The sequence below is a fragment of the Balearica regulorum genome, chromosome Z, assembly GCF_011004875.1.
Source record: "Balearica regulorum gibbericeps isolate bBalReg1 chromosome Z, bBalReg1.pri, whole genome shotgun sequence".
NCBI classification, from domain to species: domain Eukaryota; kingdom Metazoa; phylum Chordata; class Aves; order Gruiformes; family Gruidae; genus Balearica; species Balearica regulorum.
Window position 1 is genome coordinate 83729448 of NC_046220.1, and position 19494 is coordinate 83748941.

Consider the following 19494-nt stretch of genomic DNA (forward strand, 5'->3'; position numbering starts at 1 on the left):
TAGGAAAAGCTAAAAAAACCCCAACATATCAAGCTTAGAAATGCTGCCTTGGGTTTGCTTTGGTTTTTGCCTCCCTTCAAAGTGATACATTTGCAAATGCTGTTTCTTACGGGTTTTGTTGTGGTCTAAAAGAAAGTAGGTTGATGGCTGGATTTACAGCACCACGGTCTATCCTGTGTCTTGAGCTGGAGCTTGCAGTATTTGCTAAAGTTTGTGCCATCTGAAATCACTGGGTCTGAACACTGGGGAACTCTAGCTTGCTGTCCCCAGGTAAATGTACACAACACACCCAGCCCAAACTCCCTCCTCAATGACATGGTAGGGTACAGTGTAAAACTTCACTTCTGGGTTTAAATTTCAGAGCCCAAGACCAATGCTAGCTCTGAATTCAATAGAAAGTGCATGATTTAGTGTAAAAATGGATGAATACCAGGTGAATTTTCCTAGTAAATTGAGTAACCAGTAATTTTCAGAGAATCTTCAGAGTAGCATCACTTCTATATTGTCATAGTCTAATCTGATTTCTTAAGGAAGCCTCTGTTACCTTACTATCCATGTGGCTGTACCTCCATCTGAGTGTTTCCCTGATGTATTTTTTATTGCATTTCTTGGTTTCACCCAAAATCGATAAGACAGAAGTCTCCAGCATTACCCAGACTTTACAAATTACATGAGCACAAGCAGGCTGAGGACAGAGTCCTTCTGAATACAGGAAGGCTGAAATTCATACCTTAGAGGACCTCGAGAGCCAACGTGAGGGACCTCACAAATTCCTCCAAATATAGAAAACTTTAGCTGAGTTCATTCTCTCTTAGATACCAATGACTGTCAATCACAGGACACAAATCCACAAACCACCACATTTCATCATTTCTGGTGCCAATGAGATAGCTGCTATTAATCACCTTCAGAAGACACAGGAGAAGAACACCTCGACTCTAAACAGAGAGATTTCAGATCTAAAGACGAGGAATGCCCAAACTCACCAGTGATAACGCAGCAGTTTTTATAGTTTCAAATGTTCACTTTTAATGTGTTGAAAGCTTTACACTAAAATGTGGTACCCAAACCCACAAAAACCACTTTGAACAATGCAAGGCAATCATCTGCAGACATGCAGTGCTAGAGCTTGTATGCCGACGTGGTGTGTTGGGATGTTGGGGTACTTTTGTTACATCTTTTATTGGCGATGGGAGAAAAGCAGGCCTGGCAGGACATATATGCTCTTGCTTTTGTTCTCACTAGTGACTTGCATTGATTTTTTTGGCTGCATGCCCAGAGGAAACTTAGTCCTTACCCAGGACAAGCAGAACCAGATCTGAACGTGGGTCACCACATTGACCCAAGTCTACTAACCTTTACCAGAGGATCACTGGGATGTCCTGTATCGGTTCCCATCTGTGGTGCCCAGGTAGGACCAGACCCTTTCACCACCAGATTTCAACTGTGGGATCATCAGAGTGGACATGGTTTAGTGGTGGAATTGGCAGTATCAGGTCAACGGTTGAACTCAATTGTCTTAAGGGTCTTTTCCAACCTAAATGATTCTGTGATTCAGCATAATGCCTTTGCTATGAGCATCACCTGATTTGGGGTTCAGATCACCTCTCTCCACTGACCCTGATCTGGAATTAGGAGATAAAATGGCTTTTGTTATGACTTTCCCCTCTAAGTGAAGTAAATGGAAGCGCAGCGTTATGTCAGCCATGGCATGCCAGCAGTGCAACTATTTTCACCATGGCAAAATGCCTTTTTCTTTCCTCCTGGATTGCGCAGTTCCTTTGACAAGGAAGGGTAAAGACCCTCAAGGGTTCTCAGAGAACATCAATATGTTTTGTATTTAATGTGCTGGCTCGGTTACAGCAAATTAAGGAGAGTGGGCCCGGTACAAGATAATGCAGCCTGCAGTTCCTCACTCCCTAGCCGAGTGGTATACGCTGAAAATGATACTCCAGTGTGGAGAAATACTGCACATTACATCCCCCTGCAGTAACAGAAGAGACATTAGGCAAAGCCCTGACTCTTAATGGTACACATCAGGAAAACATCTGAGCTTGGGCCTTCAATCACAAACGCTGCAGGATTTAAAAATGAATAAACTTCACATTGTGATTCTCTTATTTATCCTTTATGCAAATTGTCCCTGGGAGGACACATTATGTTCGCTGCATGGCACGGCGCAGACCCACATTAAAGCGTGGAGGGCCACTCTTATGTAATGTACAATACTCCCGGCCCCTTCGTGCAGTTTGTGGTGCAAAGAGAAACACACACAACTGAAAAAACAGCCTCAGCCCCCAAACCTAGAAATATATTCCCCATTGACTGCTGAAAATATCCCGATGTTAAGCAAAGAAGCAGTGCAGAAAAATCCCCCTCTCTTCTCTGGATTATCGGTCTGTTACAGACAGAGATGGCAAGACTGGAAAAATTTCTTTGTAAATTAAAAATATATAAACAGGAGAAGCAAATATTCTAAACCCCTACGTCTCTACAAGGTAGCTGAGAAGTGTGCTTAGAAAAATATAATGCATTAATTCACACGGCCACAACCCCCTAAAGCCAGCCCGTTAGCTAACCTTTCTGTTATTAGCTCCTTCTTCTCAATGGGACAGAGACACAGTAGAGTTGATCGACATTATTTTTCCTGGGCAAAATCTCTTTCTCCCTTCAAGCTTTTCATTATTAGCACAAATCTTCCACGGTGTCCTTGAGCAAGCATTCGCGAGATGACTGGATGGCAGAGAAGCAAACAGCCCTACACGTGAAAAAGGAACGGGAAGAGAGTTCAGGGACTTGGCCACAAAATTAACTGCTTGAAAAGACACAGGGAAGACCTGTTAAGTAGAGCTCCAAGGGCAGACAACCAGGTGGGTCAAAACACCATAATCACAAATCCACCCTCTTTAACATTATCCGAGCAATTTCCTAATATGCCTCCTGCAAACCCAGGCTTCTGCAGAGCAAGTGAGGGGTCCCACGTTTAAAGATGTCCCTGTGCTATGTAATTATGGCTGGCAAATAAACCAGGCTGAACAAGCCCGTCGTGTCAATGAGAATATATACACTAGCTATGATCTACGCCTCTGTAACAGCTGCTTCTGAATGCAGGATCTAATTCAACCCATTCTTCTCCATCCAAGTCGCACTCCAAGTACATGCTTGGGGTGAAAGGGTGCATGATGTAGAAGGCAAGCAATGGGCATGGGTATTGTGTCCCGCCTCTGTGCACGACAGAGTTTTGCTGCTGGTCGGACTGTAGGGCAGGTGTGCCACTTGGACACACTCTTCCTCTCGTCCTCGGTCTCTTTCGTCATGTCTCCAGTAGTAAAAGCTGGTATCAAAGGCCAAATCGCTGTATCCTGTGAGATAAAAGAGAGTGAATACCAGAAGTGGTGGGGGCCTCCTCCTGACCTGTCCCTGTCCCCTCATTTTGATCTTCCTTACTAACAGCAAGAGCTGCCAACTGCACGGACATGAAGCCAGTCCCTAGCTGTGCATATGTTTCCCTGAAATCACTGCCCTCCATAATTTTATCAGCTTTACAGGTCCACCAGCATTGCTCTTTTCTGCAACCCTTCACTGCAAATTTAGAAAGCAGGTATTTGGGTTTTATTAAGTGGAAAGTAGGATATTTATGTTTGGACAACCAGGAATCTGAATAGTGAAAAAGCAGCCAAGTAAGGAGATGTGGTGGTTCAGCATGAGGTTTTATAGAAATAGTCCACCAAAAAAATCCCTCTGCTCTTTGATAAGACTGTCTGATGGGTTGATGAAGGTAATTGCAGAGATACATCAGGCTGAGAGTTTAGCAAAATATTTGACTTTTCTGTACAACACTAATTAAACAAGCAGTTCCATAAGCTGCCTGGAAACCTGTTTCTGGAATCCCACTGCCTGGGATCAGGATATTTCTAATTTTACTCTTCTGCACAGATTCTTTGGAGCATTCTCAGCTCAATCTGAATATTTTAACAGAACTTGTAGGAAGCAGTGGTTGAAGGTGAGCAACAGATTCAAAAGCTATTATAACAGAACGAGTGATTCATTTGCAAAAGTGTCTCATTTCCTTAAAAATCCAGGCTGAAAACATCACAGAACATTAATAGAGCCAATTCAATAAAGAGAAAATTATTTCTGATGCACGTCAGAACTACATCTGGTTGGGGATTGGATCCTCAGCTATATGGACCCTTTGCATGAGCCAGTACAGCCACTCTTAGATTATGGAAAATAGTGTAAGAGTTTTAATTTTGCAAATAGCAGCAAACTGGGAGAAATTGCAAGAACCGAATGAAAAAGGGTACCGGATTCTGCTCTTACCTGGTACAGCATTTGCTGTTGCCTATTGTGAAGAGAAAGGCGTTTAGAAATAAAAATGGCTAAAGAGAAAACAAAAGTAAGGATAAATTACCAGGAGAAATATAGAAGAACAGAGACTTGACTGTATCTTTGCCAATCATTACCTGGCATCAGGTTAAAGAAAAAAATATGCCATGCTTTCACAGTGATATTTTTAACTACGTTGCTTAAGGAAATGAGGCTGATAACTTTTGAGGCTGTTAAAAAGTTTCAATCAAATATGACAGAAGGTTAACAAACACAGATATATAAAATATATTAAATATATTATATTGTAAATTTCTGGGGAAAACCTTTTCCAACCTGGAAATTTTGTTCTTGTTCTCCTGGAAGAACGGCCCAGGATGTGCTCAACCATGTTGTTAGACACAAAATGGAAACATTAGGAATGCAAGTTTTGGGAAAACAGGTTTCAGAAGTCCTGCTGCTCAAGAACTAGGATAAGTGTAACCCAAGAAATCACAAACAAAAATGGAAATTTTTCATCAAATGTTGTTTCTAACAACATGGAACTTACACAGCTTGAGAGATGTTCATATAGGATATAAACGCCAGCAATATTTCATATTGGCTGGTCTTCAAAATTCACTGAATGGAGGCAGATCTCAAAAAATGTTTCATGACATTTTTAATTTTTGGATGCTACTCAGACATCTGAAGTGACTTAAATCAAGGTGGTGGGTAGTGGTGCAGCAATTCCCCAGCAAGGGCTGGATTCCCTGAACTTGGGCTGTATTGCTTACCTGCCCAGCGTGATGTAAATTTTGGAAGTGCAAAGGAGCTGAGTGGTTCCTCAGGCATGACAAATTTTACACTCCTCTTCATCTTTATAAAGTATTCCTAGGTTACAAGTTTCTCCAGTGTATTTGTGAATCAGAATTAGCTACCAATGTGTTTTGCACTTTAAAAAAAAAAAAATATTAAAAAAATCCAACTTGTCCTTATTTGTCACGCCTGGCTTCCTTAAATCCCACTGGATGCTGAAAGTCTGCCTGAGCTCAAGGGGAGACAGATGAGCTCATGGAAGGGAGGTAATTTGCACTGAGCAACCGTATTTAGCTCAGATTGCACAAAAAAATGGAAATTTTGGAGAGCTGGGTGAGAGTTCGGAGGAAGCATCACATATACACAATTAGCCTTAATATGCATTGATATTTTAAAGACAAAAGGTGGACTCAAACCCATTGATCTGGAGTTTCCATAACTCTCCGCTGTGGTGGGAAGCAGTGCAGGAGAAGGCTGCACTTGGGGGACATCAGCATCACCCATCTGGATACGGCAGATTTACCCTCCTTCTGCTGGTGGATATTCTTGTTTCACCCAGCTTTCTTGTGCAAAAATAACTGCTGGCTTTCCTTCACGGTACGCTTTGTAATTTCTTTAGTCATTTTAATCCTGGTTTGGATGCTTTTCATGCCATCCTTTGTTATAGCCTCTTCCCCAGCAAAAATCAAGTGTTTTCCATGCTATGGGAGATTTGGGGTTGTCTTAAAAGAGGTAAAAGGAAAAACAAGGTGTCACAATTGAATCACCAAAACATTTTCAACTCCCATGAGACTTCTGACATACACTAGCAAGAAACCATAGGTAGGAAATACTCTAGATGCTCACTTTTCTGTTGAACAGACTCCAAACAGCCCAATTCCATAGTGTAGCTCCAGTGCAGCACCTTCTCCTCCAAAGCTGCAAGAGACTGCTCTTCTGCTGCTGACAATGGACCCACTTGGGGACAAGCAGAGCACCTGAGGTGCTGGGAGGGTCCCGTGAGATGGTTCAGGTACCTGAAGATCTGGTGACATTTCTGCCCTGACCCACAGGTAGGGTTTTGCTCTGTAAGACATAGAAAAGATTGCTTTCTGTGCAGGGATAAATTCCTTCTCCAAGGTTAGAGTGACTCTGCAGCACTCTCTTTTCATCGTATAATCCAGAGTAATTGTATCCTACGCCTGAAGGACCAAAACAAAGGCTCTTTTACCACTGTACACCACATCAACATGCGCCTTCCCAAAGGACAAGCCTGTCGCTTGGCACCCACAGGTGACAAATCCCTCTTTTAGGGTCCTCTCCAGTCCTCTGTGGACAGACAACACCGCACCAGCCACCATCCCCCTTTCCTCCAGGACAGCCTGCTGGACACGTGCCCTTTATAGCTTTTCTCCCATTTCTCTGCAAGCGTTACAGTAATATGCAGGATGAGATTAACAAAGAAAACCCACAAGTATTTTTTTTTTTTTCCCCCAATAGGAATTTTGAAAAGGTATTTCTTTTCTAAGATTATGGGGGAATAAAAATGAAGCTGGGCAAATACAGCACTAAGAATATAGCCAAAAAGCAAAAATATGGAGAAAACTAGACATTTTAAAAAGTAAGTGCTCTGCAACAACATAATCTTACTTTAAAAAAATATTCTGGACAAATTTCCAGATGTCCTGTATCTTAGGAGAAAAGTAAGTATGCATGACATCTTAGTCAGCACGTCCTAAAGAAGTATGGACACGAATCACCCCACAGACACCCTTGCCCCATGCCCATAAAGCTCTCTGAGAGCCTCCAACCAGGAGATGCAGAAACAGCCTTGACAGCAGCCCAATGCCAGTGCCCATAAGAACTTGTATCTTACTCCTGAACGACTCCGTGGGCGATACAGTTGCTTGGTCCTAAGTAGATAATGGAAGTAGTTTAGCTTGCAGTTAATCCAGTAAAAAAACATCTAGGGAGAAAAGAAAACCTCATTCATTTTTAAGTGAAACCTAAAATAAGCACTGTTCCCCTTTTTTATTTTAATTTCACAAAACAATCTCTTTACTTTGGTTTTGCATCTACAGAGAAGCACTTTCTGCAGTGTCCTTACAAGGATTAGTAAGTTAATCTTCCGCCTCTTCCTAGTGGTTTTGCATACTTGGATGACTCTGAGTTATCTGTAATTTAATTAAATCTATGAGCAAATGTCATCTGGGTAATGCTGGACCTGAGCCCTGATGTTTGCAGGGAGGATGATAGGACCTGTGGTGGATTAAACCCATTCTAAACACAGGTCATTCCTATGGGTAGGAAATGTGATTTTGGGGGAACTCTGTGCACACCCTCACCGATCCCTTCCTCTGCATGCTCAGGGTCCCACCAAGCCAACAGGAGCTCGACCCCTTGTCCTGCTCACATCCAGGAGTTTGTATAGTCCGTAAGGAAGAAGTCGTACCTTGGCAATGCCAGTGAGACAAGCTGTTTGCTGGTCTCTTGGATCCGGCACGGTGCTGCATTTTTGTGAGCAATGCTTTTAGTAGTCAAACATTACAGAGCTCTCTCTGGTCGGCTTTTGATTCCCATTTAAGAGCAAGCCACTCTGGCAAATGGTCCTATTGACCCAGCCGAATGTTTCACTTACTCAAGCCTGCTTAGATAAAGCTCTAGAAATGTTCTGTGAAATAATACTTGCATGGTAAATATTTAACAAAGGGAATGCCTCTGGCCTCCTGTGCTCTCTCCATATATTCAAGATGACTGCGATGCATTATTTTGGGAATGGAAATTCTGTTCTTCTGCCTACCTGCTTTCCCCATTTCAAACTCCTGTTATGAACTATCTTGCCCTTCTTACGGGACCATTAATGATTTACTATTGCAGACTGCTGAGTCAAAAGTGGTACACAGAGGGACAGAGACGTGAAGGCCAGTCATGCAATTTAGCTAACACCTTTTAGCTAAATGGTTCTCTTAACAAACTGATTCACAAATGGAGAAGCTGGTGCTGCTCCAGTAAAATCATTTCCCATCCCTTTTGTTTTCGCTTGTTTTATTTTAGAGGAGTAAGAGTGAGCCAGTGGTGCTGGATCCAAATTTTCTTCAGACTTGGTTCTGAAATGGGGTTGTCACTCAGACCTGAGGTGTGTTTATTGTGGGATATAACCAGAAACTCTGAAGCCATGTGAAGCAGGTGCATAGACCAGACACCAAATGGAAGGTGCTTAAGTGAAGTTATCCAGGAGTAGGTACAGGCTGAGGGCGCCCAGCTGGGCTGCAATAAGTCAAAGCATGAATACAGATCCCACGCTGGTAAGATGTGCCAGGTAGACAGGCAGCAATTCTCCGTACCTTAATGCAAAGGAGGCCAGAAGCACCCAGGCTCCAGAGCTGGGCGCTGACCTAAGGACAGCTTATGGCCTCCTAACTTGTCATTGTTATGCAAATGTTTATTTGTTCCAGGTTTCAGCTGATAAAACAGTCAGTCAGTAAAAAGACGTAAATGAGCAAAAGGAGTGAGTAAAACAGGAACTGGGAGGTTGTTATTTTGCTCTATTAACTGTAGGCTGTCTCCAAGCAACCTGAATTATGAGATAGATCCTAAACAAGTGCTGATTGACATCTCTTACCCTGGAAATTACCCCATTCTACTTTGGGTCCCTGCTACGTAATTGCTTTACTTGTGGATATGCTGCTAAAGACATAAAGCAGCAGAAAGAAAGCAGAGAGATGGATTGTTGAGAAGCATTCAGGAATCAGGCTTCTCTGGTCAAATGCCCACTCTGACACTTGAACTAGTACTTTAATTTGGAGAGAGAATCTGGACCCCAAGCAGAGCCCCAACAGCCAGGAAGCCATGCTACATGGAATGCCTCATTCTCCAAAACCATTTATCCCTTCCCCTCTACCCACCATTAGCCAGAGAAGATAGTCTCCATCTACGTGGTTGACTTGCTACAGTACCCATTGTGCCTAAACCTGCCAGTATCCATGATGTACGACTCTCAGACAAGTATGCAAACACACTGGCAGAGAGACCTGGTCTTTGTAGCAAACAGCGCGCTGCTAAGACAAGGTAGATGCTCAGCAGAGTGTAGGATGCTCCAGCCACAGCAGCATCACTGAAACGGGGTTATTGCCTAATCCCTCCCGACTCCAACCAGCACTGTCCGGCTGCAGCCCGAGCCCTCATTTGTTTCAAGTTGTTTCAGGTGGGTTGTTGTGCTGGAAAGCTTTAGATTTGATTTCTCCAGCCAGCCCAGTGCTCTTATGGGAAACAGTGGGAGATCATTCCATGCATGGGAAAGTGTCTTTGCTCAGGGCAAAATGTGCTGGTTGGTGAACCAAGCTGCATTGCCTTTGTGTCAGGATGATTTGAGGGCAATGTTGAAGCTTTAACAATGCAGAAAATAAATTCATATCTCTCTCTGCGTCTTCCCGTGCACACACTTGTGAAAGGGGGAACTGCCAAACTTGAAACACAGAGGAGCAGGGAGGTTTTATACAAAACTTCTGTCTGAGTGGAGAAGTGCCATTGCTCTAACCCTCAGAGATGAGGCAGAGAGAATAGGGGATCCCTTTACCAGAGGCCACTGGTTTTAACTGAAATGGAAAAAACCATCACTTTGTTGGCAGGGAGCAAAAACGCACAGCCCGAACCCTTGCTCAGCAGGAGTAGGGGAGGGAGGAAGGCAGCCCTCTGCAAACGGTGCAGGGATGACAGCAGGACCTGCCCTCTCCATCCACCAGAGGGGCATCACCAGGCACTGTGGCTCCTCAGCTCAGTGGATTGGTGGGGACCAGCCTTGGGGCGGTCAGCGAGGACCCCTCAAGATCTCCCTGTGACTGCTTTTAATAAACCACCATGACTCTTTCATCCACATCCTCAGCATCATCAGGATGCCACTGAAGATTATGGTCTAGCCTGCACCCATTTTGGGGGTGACAGAAATGGGATCAAGTCCTTGTTGGTGATTTTTAGTGACTGAAACAGGGCCAGAAAGCAGGGTACAGAGCTCACTCCACTCACCTGTTAGCAGGCTGGGGAAGGAAGAGGGCACTGGTGTGGACACAAGCAAAACCATACCTATTGCCCTGTGGGCAGGAACAGGTCTGGCCCACTTTACTGACTGGTAAAGACACAGCCATAAACCTTCGTGATGCCAAAATTATTTATACGCTCTGTCTGGGTGGTGTCTAGTCTGAGCTATAGAAAGAATCTCCTGAGGTACATGGTCAAGTTATCCTTCCTTCCTTCTTTTTTTTTTTATTTTTTTTTTTTTTTTAAACCTAAAGTGAATATCCTCTGTAATGATCTTTTTTTTTTTTTTAATATCCTGGTTGAGTGGCACAGGGAGAAACAGGGGGAGGGGTGCCTATGTTTTTCCTTCAGCATGAGCTCCTAATTCCCATCCATGCTAATGGGACTGGCATGCATGCATCAAGGGGAGAAGAGACCCCTGAGGGTTCACAAAATATGCAGATGACTGGTTTTTAATGAATGCAAAATGTAAAACAAAAGAAGTATCACAGTCAAGCTGCTCATGCATAATAAAGTCACAGTGAAAAGGGAGCAAATAAATAGAAAAGTCTTCTTGGCTATAACCATCCTTAATATGCAATGGACAATTGGGAACAGCAGGCCTTCCGAAGCCCACATCATCAAATAGCAAATACATTTTGGCAACATGAAACCATCTAAGGCAGGGTTTCGCAAGCTCCATCCCACCAAGTTATGGGAAAAATATTCAGGTCTCTCCCAATGTATATTTTTAAGGGAAGCACAGACATCCCCCCGAGGAGACTGGAGAGCTCTGAGAGGATATTACAGCGGTGTGGTAGAGTCGAAGCCTGTGGAGAGGGGTGGATGCTCATTTCTCCTTGTTTTGGGAGGGGTTTCACCAGGAGTTCATCGAGGCAGAGCTGTAGACAAAGCAGTCACGCCGTGGGGCAGGACAAAGCAAGGGAGTCGTCCCACCAAAGTCAATGCAATTTGTTCACTTGCTAATTTGATGACATTCTGGGCAGCAGACTTAATTAGACATAATTTGAGAAGTCCAGCATGGGAAGCTATTCAGAAGCATGATGCTCCCTCCGCCTCCTCCTTCCTCTTCCTCCTGCCTCCTTCTCCCTCCAACAAGCGCATTCCCTTCTTAGCATCTCTTTGCACTGCACAGCCCCCCTTCTGAAACAGGACTTCACGTCGCTGTTGCAACTAAATGCACGCCTACGTGCTAGTTCTGTTATTCAGCTGGGTCCAGAAATCCAGGCCCTGCCTCCTCCTCTTTTTGTGCCAGCATCCAGTTGTTAAATCCTTATTTCCCAATTTTACCAGCTTTCTCTATTGGTACAACCCCAAATACAAAGTCCTGCTCAACCTGAACCCAGCTGGGACAATTTGCTCTTCAGACTGCTTATAGCACCTATATCCAAGCATGGGAAAATTCTAGTTTTTAGTCTTACGTTTGGCTTGTTAGAGGAATGTGAATTTTTTTAAATCCAAGTCCTGACCAGATGTAATTGCTACAGGTTCAATACGAATTCAGGTCTGCTGTGCTCTTAGCCTTGCCCCTAACTTGAGGGAACACGTGGCCACCTGAGAAACCTTTTCTCAAGAGCTTCCTAGGGAGCATCAAATGCTCAGATGGAGGGTAACGTGATCAAACCCCTCTACAGTAACAGCACTTAACACTTAATGAAAGTATTGGTGGAAACACAAGGAAGGTATGGCATACCAAAACACGGTACTGCAGAGCTGTACTTAGTAAACTTGAAAATAAAAAATGAAACCTTAAAATAAAACCCCTAATAAAACAATTTTCAGCACTTAGAAAAATCAGAGAGATTATATCTGTGCTCTGTACCAGGCAACTAGGGGAGAGATTAAAGAGAACACATGTATAAATGTCATTAGCATGCTAGCAGTGATATAAAAAAACCTCCAACTTTTAAAATAAATGAGCTGCTACAAAATAAACTACCTTACGACAAAATGTACGTAGGGGATATACAAAGTAAATTAAAAAACAGATTAAAGCAACATCTGTATATTAACATCGTCATAAAACAGCATAGTAGTAATAGCAGTGGCATGCAAAGGTATTATAAAATTATAATCTATCCAAGACGTTATGTCATCTTAATGAAACTGTACAGCCAATACATCTCAAGTATTATTTCTTTATGGTTCAAAAACATCCTTTGCTGCAGCTATGCGGAATTAGGCCAACCTTAGTCCTGGTGCAAGGGGCACACCTGCTCCCAGGCTTGCACAAGTGATACCTGACGGTCAGCACAGCCCACTAGTGCAGTGATTTGCCTTCAACACAGTTTTTTGCCTTTACAAATCCCATTTCCCCCTTTTCTTATGCTCCTAATTTGGGAGACAGAGCATGAAAAGATCTGTCTCTGAGTTTGCAGCAGGACTTGGCCATGATGCACGCAGGACAGCAGCGAAGTCCCACTCCACAGGTGACTTCTGGAGAGAAATGGGGCACAGTTTCCATCTCTTGGCAGAAATGTTTTTTCCACTGTTTCATATTCTGATGCACCCTCTCGGTGATGTCAGTGAGCTGAAGACTCATGCCCATTGGTAAAAACTCACAAGTCATAGCCTTTTCTGTCCCTTTCCTTGCCTCTTCCTGCTCTTTCTGTAGAGCTGCACAGTCCTAGATTTTTGCTTTACAAAACTTTCACCACCACTTGTTGGTAAAGTCAGTTTCTCAGCATTTCCATGACATCCGAATAAATGCTCAGCGATCTTATGAAATTGTCTTTCCCCACAAAACCGCATAGATTTTGAAAGAATTGTGCTGCTTTCTCAGTGGGATTTGCTGCCCCAGGTTTCCTACCATGTCACTGAACACATAAGCAGACCTCTCCAACATTGAGATGAGGTTGCCTGGGGCAAGGGGACTGAAGATTTTTTATTCACCTGGTTCTACCTGAACCTTGGTCCTTAGACAAGGACTATGTCAGACCGAGGAGGCCTTCATCTTTGCTTGATTCCCTGCTTAGAGTTTGGTACACTAAAAATCTTGAACTTCCCATTTTGAGGGAAGGTCCCCATAGGAAGGAAGAGGAGGTGAAAGACAGAGCGTGGCATGAATGGGAATCTCTGACTGCCAGGGAGGAAGCATGGGTGGACTGAGCCCTCCTGCATGTGACTGACTTGGTGCCCGTATAGGAAACGTCCTTGCCTGTACTCATCCCACCTAAAAGGAGGTGCACTCAGGAGACAGATCGCTTTGGAGCATGGCTGCCCCATTTCCATCTCTCCTTGTTAGAGACAGACCTGCAGAGAACAACTCAGTCTCCCTAAGCTCAGTATTGCCCTGAAGTCTTCCACCAAGTGCCTAACAGTAATGGGATTTATTGGCACAGATTTATGAATACACCTAAAAACCTCAGCATTCCCATTTACTTAATACTTATCACCAGCTTAAAGCCACCTACAAGTTGCCATGGGAGAGTTATGGACACTTACTACCTGCTTCTGTTATTTACCAGCTGAGGCATTGAAATAGAAGTTTATGTGAGTTCAAAAGAGCCCAGAAAAATTTACAGAAGGAAAATACACCAAGACCTATTGAATACAAAGGCTGGACTATGGTAAGGGAGGTCCTAGAGCCAAAGGGCTTTGGAGGCTGGGAGAGTATCCTGGGGAGGGATCTGCGTGCTCACCCTGTTCTTATATCCTCCCCAAGGCATTGAATGTTGGTCACTGTTGGATAGTGGTCTGGATTAATCTTTAGTCTGTGCTCTTTTGTTCTTGTGCTACACCCTTACAAGCAGCACAGCTAGCCAACAAGACAGCAAAACATGCTCATTCTGCACTTGCAACTTCCCATTTATTTTCCATTACACAACACTATGGCAGTAGAGGGCTAAAAACATCTCACTGGATTAGGACTAAAATCTCATAGATATTATTAGCATGACACAGCACAAGAGTCTACATTTGCTGCTATCACTAACTTAGCACATTAATGACTCATGTAGCAAGGCTAATGCTATAAGAATTATGTAATATATATCATAATTGCTGAAGCAACTGTGCAAGGCTAATGAGAAAGCAGAGAGCCTGCCTACGTAATACAAGGATGGAAAATCCTGATACCATGTGCCTACTAGTCCTTATGTGTCTTGTTTCCTTTCCAGGTGCCTTCTTTCTTGCTCCCAGAAAAAGGGCTGGAGGAAAGGGAGTGAGCAAAACAGGCAGACAGCAGTGGGTGGGAGAAAGGAGGCGTATATCTACTGGAAATGTGCTTCTGCAGGGATCTCACTTGCAGCTAATTCTGCCTAAGATGTTGCCTGCAAAAGTGGACAGAGGTGGGAGAAATGCTCCATCTTTGAGGAAAGGTGGTTTGGTTTCATCTGTTGCCCTGCAGCCCTATGTTGGCTTGGGGAAGCTCCTCCTGAGCTGCATTTGTCTTAGCAACCAGCTGGAGCATCTAGGGTGGACACAGGAGAGCTGGGGAGGAACAACAGTCCCATGAGGCTCTCCAAAAGTCATGAGTGATGGGGCAGGGCTCATGCCCATCTCATGCATTGGATTTAGCTGCTAAAGCTGCTTCTGTTTTTGACAATGCATTGAACCCAACTGCATGCCATGGCGGCAAACCTCAGCAAGGAGCAGTCCATATGAACAATGGGAAGATCCTCACCATGTCAAGTTGCTCAGGCCTGGGCAGATGTTTGTCTTTGGCAGGCAGCTGAGCAGACAGTCTTGGGTAGGCTGCTATTTGCATTACGTAAGGAAAGTTGGAAAAGCAAAGTGATACTCACCAAGAGGATTTGAATCCAGGATGTCTCCTATTCTCTAAAAGGGTGGTAGTGAGTAAACCTTGCAGATGGCTGTGACTTGACTCACCTCTGTCTGCTTTGCAGTGGTGCCTGCTAAAAAACCTACATTTCCAAAGCCTCAGCAGTGTGACTGTTGTTACTACCAGGCAAGAGAAACCCAGAGAAACCACCTCTGTCAAATTCAAGCCCAAGATCCCAACACACCAGCCTGGTGGTGGGGTCACCCCCTCCAATGCCTCCTGCCTCTGCAAAGACATGCACGGCCATGTGGCACATCCAACCCTCACCTTCAGCATCTCCCCTTGCAACCCAGAGCCGTATGGCCACCTCTTTTATAAGACCTGCTTCATCTGAGACCCACCAGTACATTTTTGCATAGCTCCCTGATGATCAAAGGACATATTGAGATCTCACTCAGCCCAGCTTTGGTTTTAACCTCTGAGCCATGCCCTGCTCGTACTCCATCCACCGTGGGCTTTCTGCCCATCTCTGAAGCAAATCTCTCTGCTGGTGTCTCTGTTTTGTTGTTGTTTTGGTTGTTTGTTTTTATTTTAATGCAATACGTCAAGTGAAATGCAGAAGTTTTAATAAAAGAGGAATGATCATTCAGTGGCTTTCACTGCAGTGGGAAGAAACCAAAAAGGAGGGGTAAAAAATGGGAACATTCACAGCTTATGGCAAGGGAAATGAAATATTTAATAAGCCAAACGCTGTATGTGCAAGGAGGGCTCCCCCAGCCCCCCACTTTCTTCCTTGGCAGAAATTAAACAACTTTTACACACCACGTAGTCTTCAGTACAGTATGCTAATGATGTCCCTGATGCCCTCTTCATCTGATCAAACTTAATTGTCTGTGTCAGGCTGCCAATTAACAAAAGGATCTCCTAGAGTACCAACTTCCAGAGCTACCTTAAAGGTTAATTGAATCATGTAAGCCCAATGCTCTGGCGGACTCAACTTCAGGATCCTATTCTAACCAGGGGTCTGTAGGGGTAACAAATAAAGGAAAAGTTTAATTGCTAAAGCAGCCAAATCTAACAGTCGCATTAGGAAAGAAATGATCTTTCACAGCTCTCCCTCCTAATTTTTTTTTTTTTCAAATCTTTGAAATAATCTTGGGGTTTTTATGTATTTCAGGCAGTTTCTAGATTTCACTAGCAGGGGGTAAATAGAAAGAACCAAATTTCGCTCTTCAATGCATATGCAAACTGGGTCAAAGAAGATACCCAGGTAAATCCAAAAGCATGATTTGTTCTTTTAGTCACCCAGTACTTTCTTAAATGTTCCCCTACCAAATGCAAAATGGCAGCAGGTGGAGGGTCACAGCACAAGAGCTGTGGGCATGTGGAGGCAACAAGCACTGCCATCGCTCAAGGCAAGGAAAGATGGCTAAAGGGCATCCCTGTTTCCTCTCCATCTACCTCATTTTCCAAGTTATTCCTTACTACCCATTTCTGATGGTTTCCCATTTTTCTTTATAAACACATTTTTAAAGTGCCTGTCTTGGTATGAAAGAGTATTATGGCTGTTTCAAAGACAGGAAACTGAAAAACAGGGTGCCCATAGGAAATATTCAATAAAAAAATGAGTACTATCAGTAGGATACAGACTGGGTCGAAATCACAGGCTGGAGCCCTCCATGATTTTGGGAACATTTACTTTTGGGATAAATCTTGTCACGTTTGGACCAAGTGACACCTTTTTTGCCTTGGTACCCCAGAGCTGGGGTTTGAGCTGGGCATCATGTCTCATTTGTCTGGTCCCCCAAAAAATATGGAGCCCTTTTGAGCCTAAAAGCGTACAAAACCATAAAGGAAGTGGTGAAAAATAAAGGAAATTTTAATATTTTGAAGCATCTGAAGGGCGTCGGTTACAAGGAAATAATACAAAAAATTTAGAACAGGCTGGCAAAGCTGCGGCCAAACTGCAGTACCACAGATGAGACAACCAGAAGGTTGGCCAAGGGGATACCTGAGCTGAATGTAATTTTAAATTAACTCCATAAGCATGTGAACAGTCTGAGGACCAAGCAGAAAAAGGCATCGCTAAAGGGGTAAGAAATAATATGACAAAAAATATCAAACAACAAACAAAAATGCCTCACCAGCAGGATTTTATGAAGGCATCTGATGATGGTGCTTGACAGAGTTGCCTTTTCTTGCATCTTACTAGCAAACTGGGTCTCCACATGCTTCTCCCATCTTCACCCCAGATGTGCAGGAAATATGTTGGTGCCCTTTTTCCATAGCTGAAAAACCAAGGTACAGAAGGTGGCAGTACCAGGGCAGCAGAGGTGTGACGGGACAGGGAGTCATGCCCTTGCCCACCATCCCTCCACCCATCTCACACAAGGGGCTGGTTTCACCACTCCCCATGCAGAGGGGTGGCCTAGGAAAGGATGCATGGATGCTCATGGACCACGCTGCCCAACAGCTCAGCGAGGAAGGGTTTCCTACAACAGCTCTGGGGCAATTCCCCCAATTCCCCAAAAAAACAGCTCAGCAGGTTGACTTGTCTTGGCTATCCTCCAGATGTGCCGAGTGTCCCTTCATGTCCTGAACCATGGGTGAGTTAAGCCAAATAAAACCTGCTGCATCCACCAGCAAAGAAATGAGCTGCTCGGGAGGAGCAGACAAAAATCTGCAGCCAAGAGCTTAGGAATGCATTTTAAACTGCAAATTCTAGGAAAAAAGGGCTGTAAAACTAACAGAGCTAACCTATATACCCAAGGATGATATGATCCCGGAGGTATTTATCTATAATTCATCCCCAAATTTCTTTTATTTGCAATTTGACCTCTCCAGCCATTTTCCATTTAAATATATATCACTTCAGTAATCTAGGCTTGGTAAAAGTTTCCCTTGCTTAAATGTTATGCTCCTCTTACAGCATAACACTGCCTTTTCAACTCTTAAAAAAATAAACTAAAAATCACTGCATTGCTCTCATTTTTCTGTTTTGTCTTTTCCAAGGGTACTCCGGCCGCTCTTGCGCTCTCTTGCAGGAGCCCTCTCCCCTCCCACAGCTGCGCATCGCGATGATGGCGGTGGTTGGCACTTAACTGACATTGTCTGCATGTGAGCAAACAGAAGCAGACACGACCGCCCCTCTAACAAACTCCTACAAACTGATCTATTATCAACGGCAGGGGCCTGCTGTATCGCTGGCGGGCACAGTAATTAATTTCCATGCATATCATTGCCAGGATCGCTTACTGATCCAGGGAGCAAGATCAGAGATGTCACACCATAAATTGAGTCAGAGCCTTCACCTCTCTGTTCAGCGTGCAATTTTACACGCGCTTGACAAAGTAACAAACAGGGGGTAAAAAAGGCAGCAGTTCCCCAGGGTGATGGACAGGGGGAATTGGCCCAATAAATTGTTCCCTGTAAAAAGCAATGTTTTCCTCATTAAAAGGCAGTGAATTCTCTATTGCTTTTCATTAGTTGTGGCCTTGCTAGACGTGAGGTTTAATTGGCAGTGTGTTTACAGGACGCCGGCCCCAGAGGTGAAGGAGACAAAGAGGCTGAAAAGAGATTCTTATTTATTAAGGAGAGGTGACAGGCAGCCGCTTAATAAGTTTTTGTGTGGGTCCTGGAGAAGTTGCACCATGAAGAATGGCTGCGCAGGTGTAACCCCTTCTGTGCCATTGCTTCATTTGCTTTTACCATCGGAATTTAAAGTGTCCATCCTTCCCCTTTTTGCAAGGATGATAAAGTAAACAATTATTTTTTTTTAAATAATAAAATAACAATATAATAATTAAAGCTAATTTGCATTGGTGTCAAAGGCCCTGGCTGACTGTTCTGTTCTCAGATTAATTTGAGATATTGAAGCATCCTCCCTCTGCTTGGTGTCTGTAAGAGAGGATGTAATGGGATTACTCCACTGCTTCTTACTCACAGGAGGGTATGGATGCAGGGTCAGTCCCTCAATGCCCTGGTAAAGTGGGAAAAGCCCAGGAAAATAGAAAAATATTCACATGCAGAAGTATGGGCCTTCTACAGCTGTCCTCTATAGGCAGCAGCATCTGCAGAAAGGCCCTTAGCGCCCAGCAATGGCACAAAACCAGCAATATTTAATAATAATAAAAAATATTCAGATACAGGAGTGCAAGGACTAAATGAACTCAAATAGAAAATGCAAAAAGCCAGGTGCTCTCTAAGAGAGGAGGAGAGGTGCGAAGAGGAGAGGAGAGGCTCTCACCATTGATGTCCAGCAGAACTGGTTTTAGCTATAGACCTGAGCTGAAGAGAAGAAAAAAGGCTGTGACTTGGCAAGCAATATTATCTATGACACTTTTCCCACCAAAGAAATATATCCATCCTTGAAAATTATATGTATAGTGAAACAAACCCACCTTTTTGGCAAATTCTGGCTGTCTGCCTACCTATAAAAACAGAGTGAATTTTTCAGTGTTAAAGACACAACAAAGAAAAAAAAATTTAAGTGGCACAAAAATCTTGACAAAAACAGATCAGAGCATTTATCTGTCTAAAGGAGCTTGGATGTTACAGTTCATCCCAATTTAGCAATCAGAGAAACCCTAAGTTTAACAAAGTGTGTTTTGAATCCAATTGCCTGTCACCCA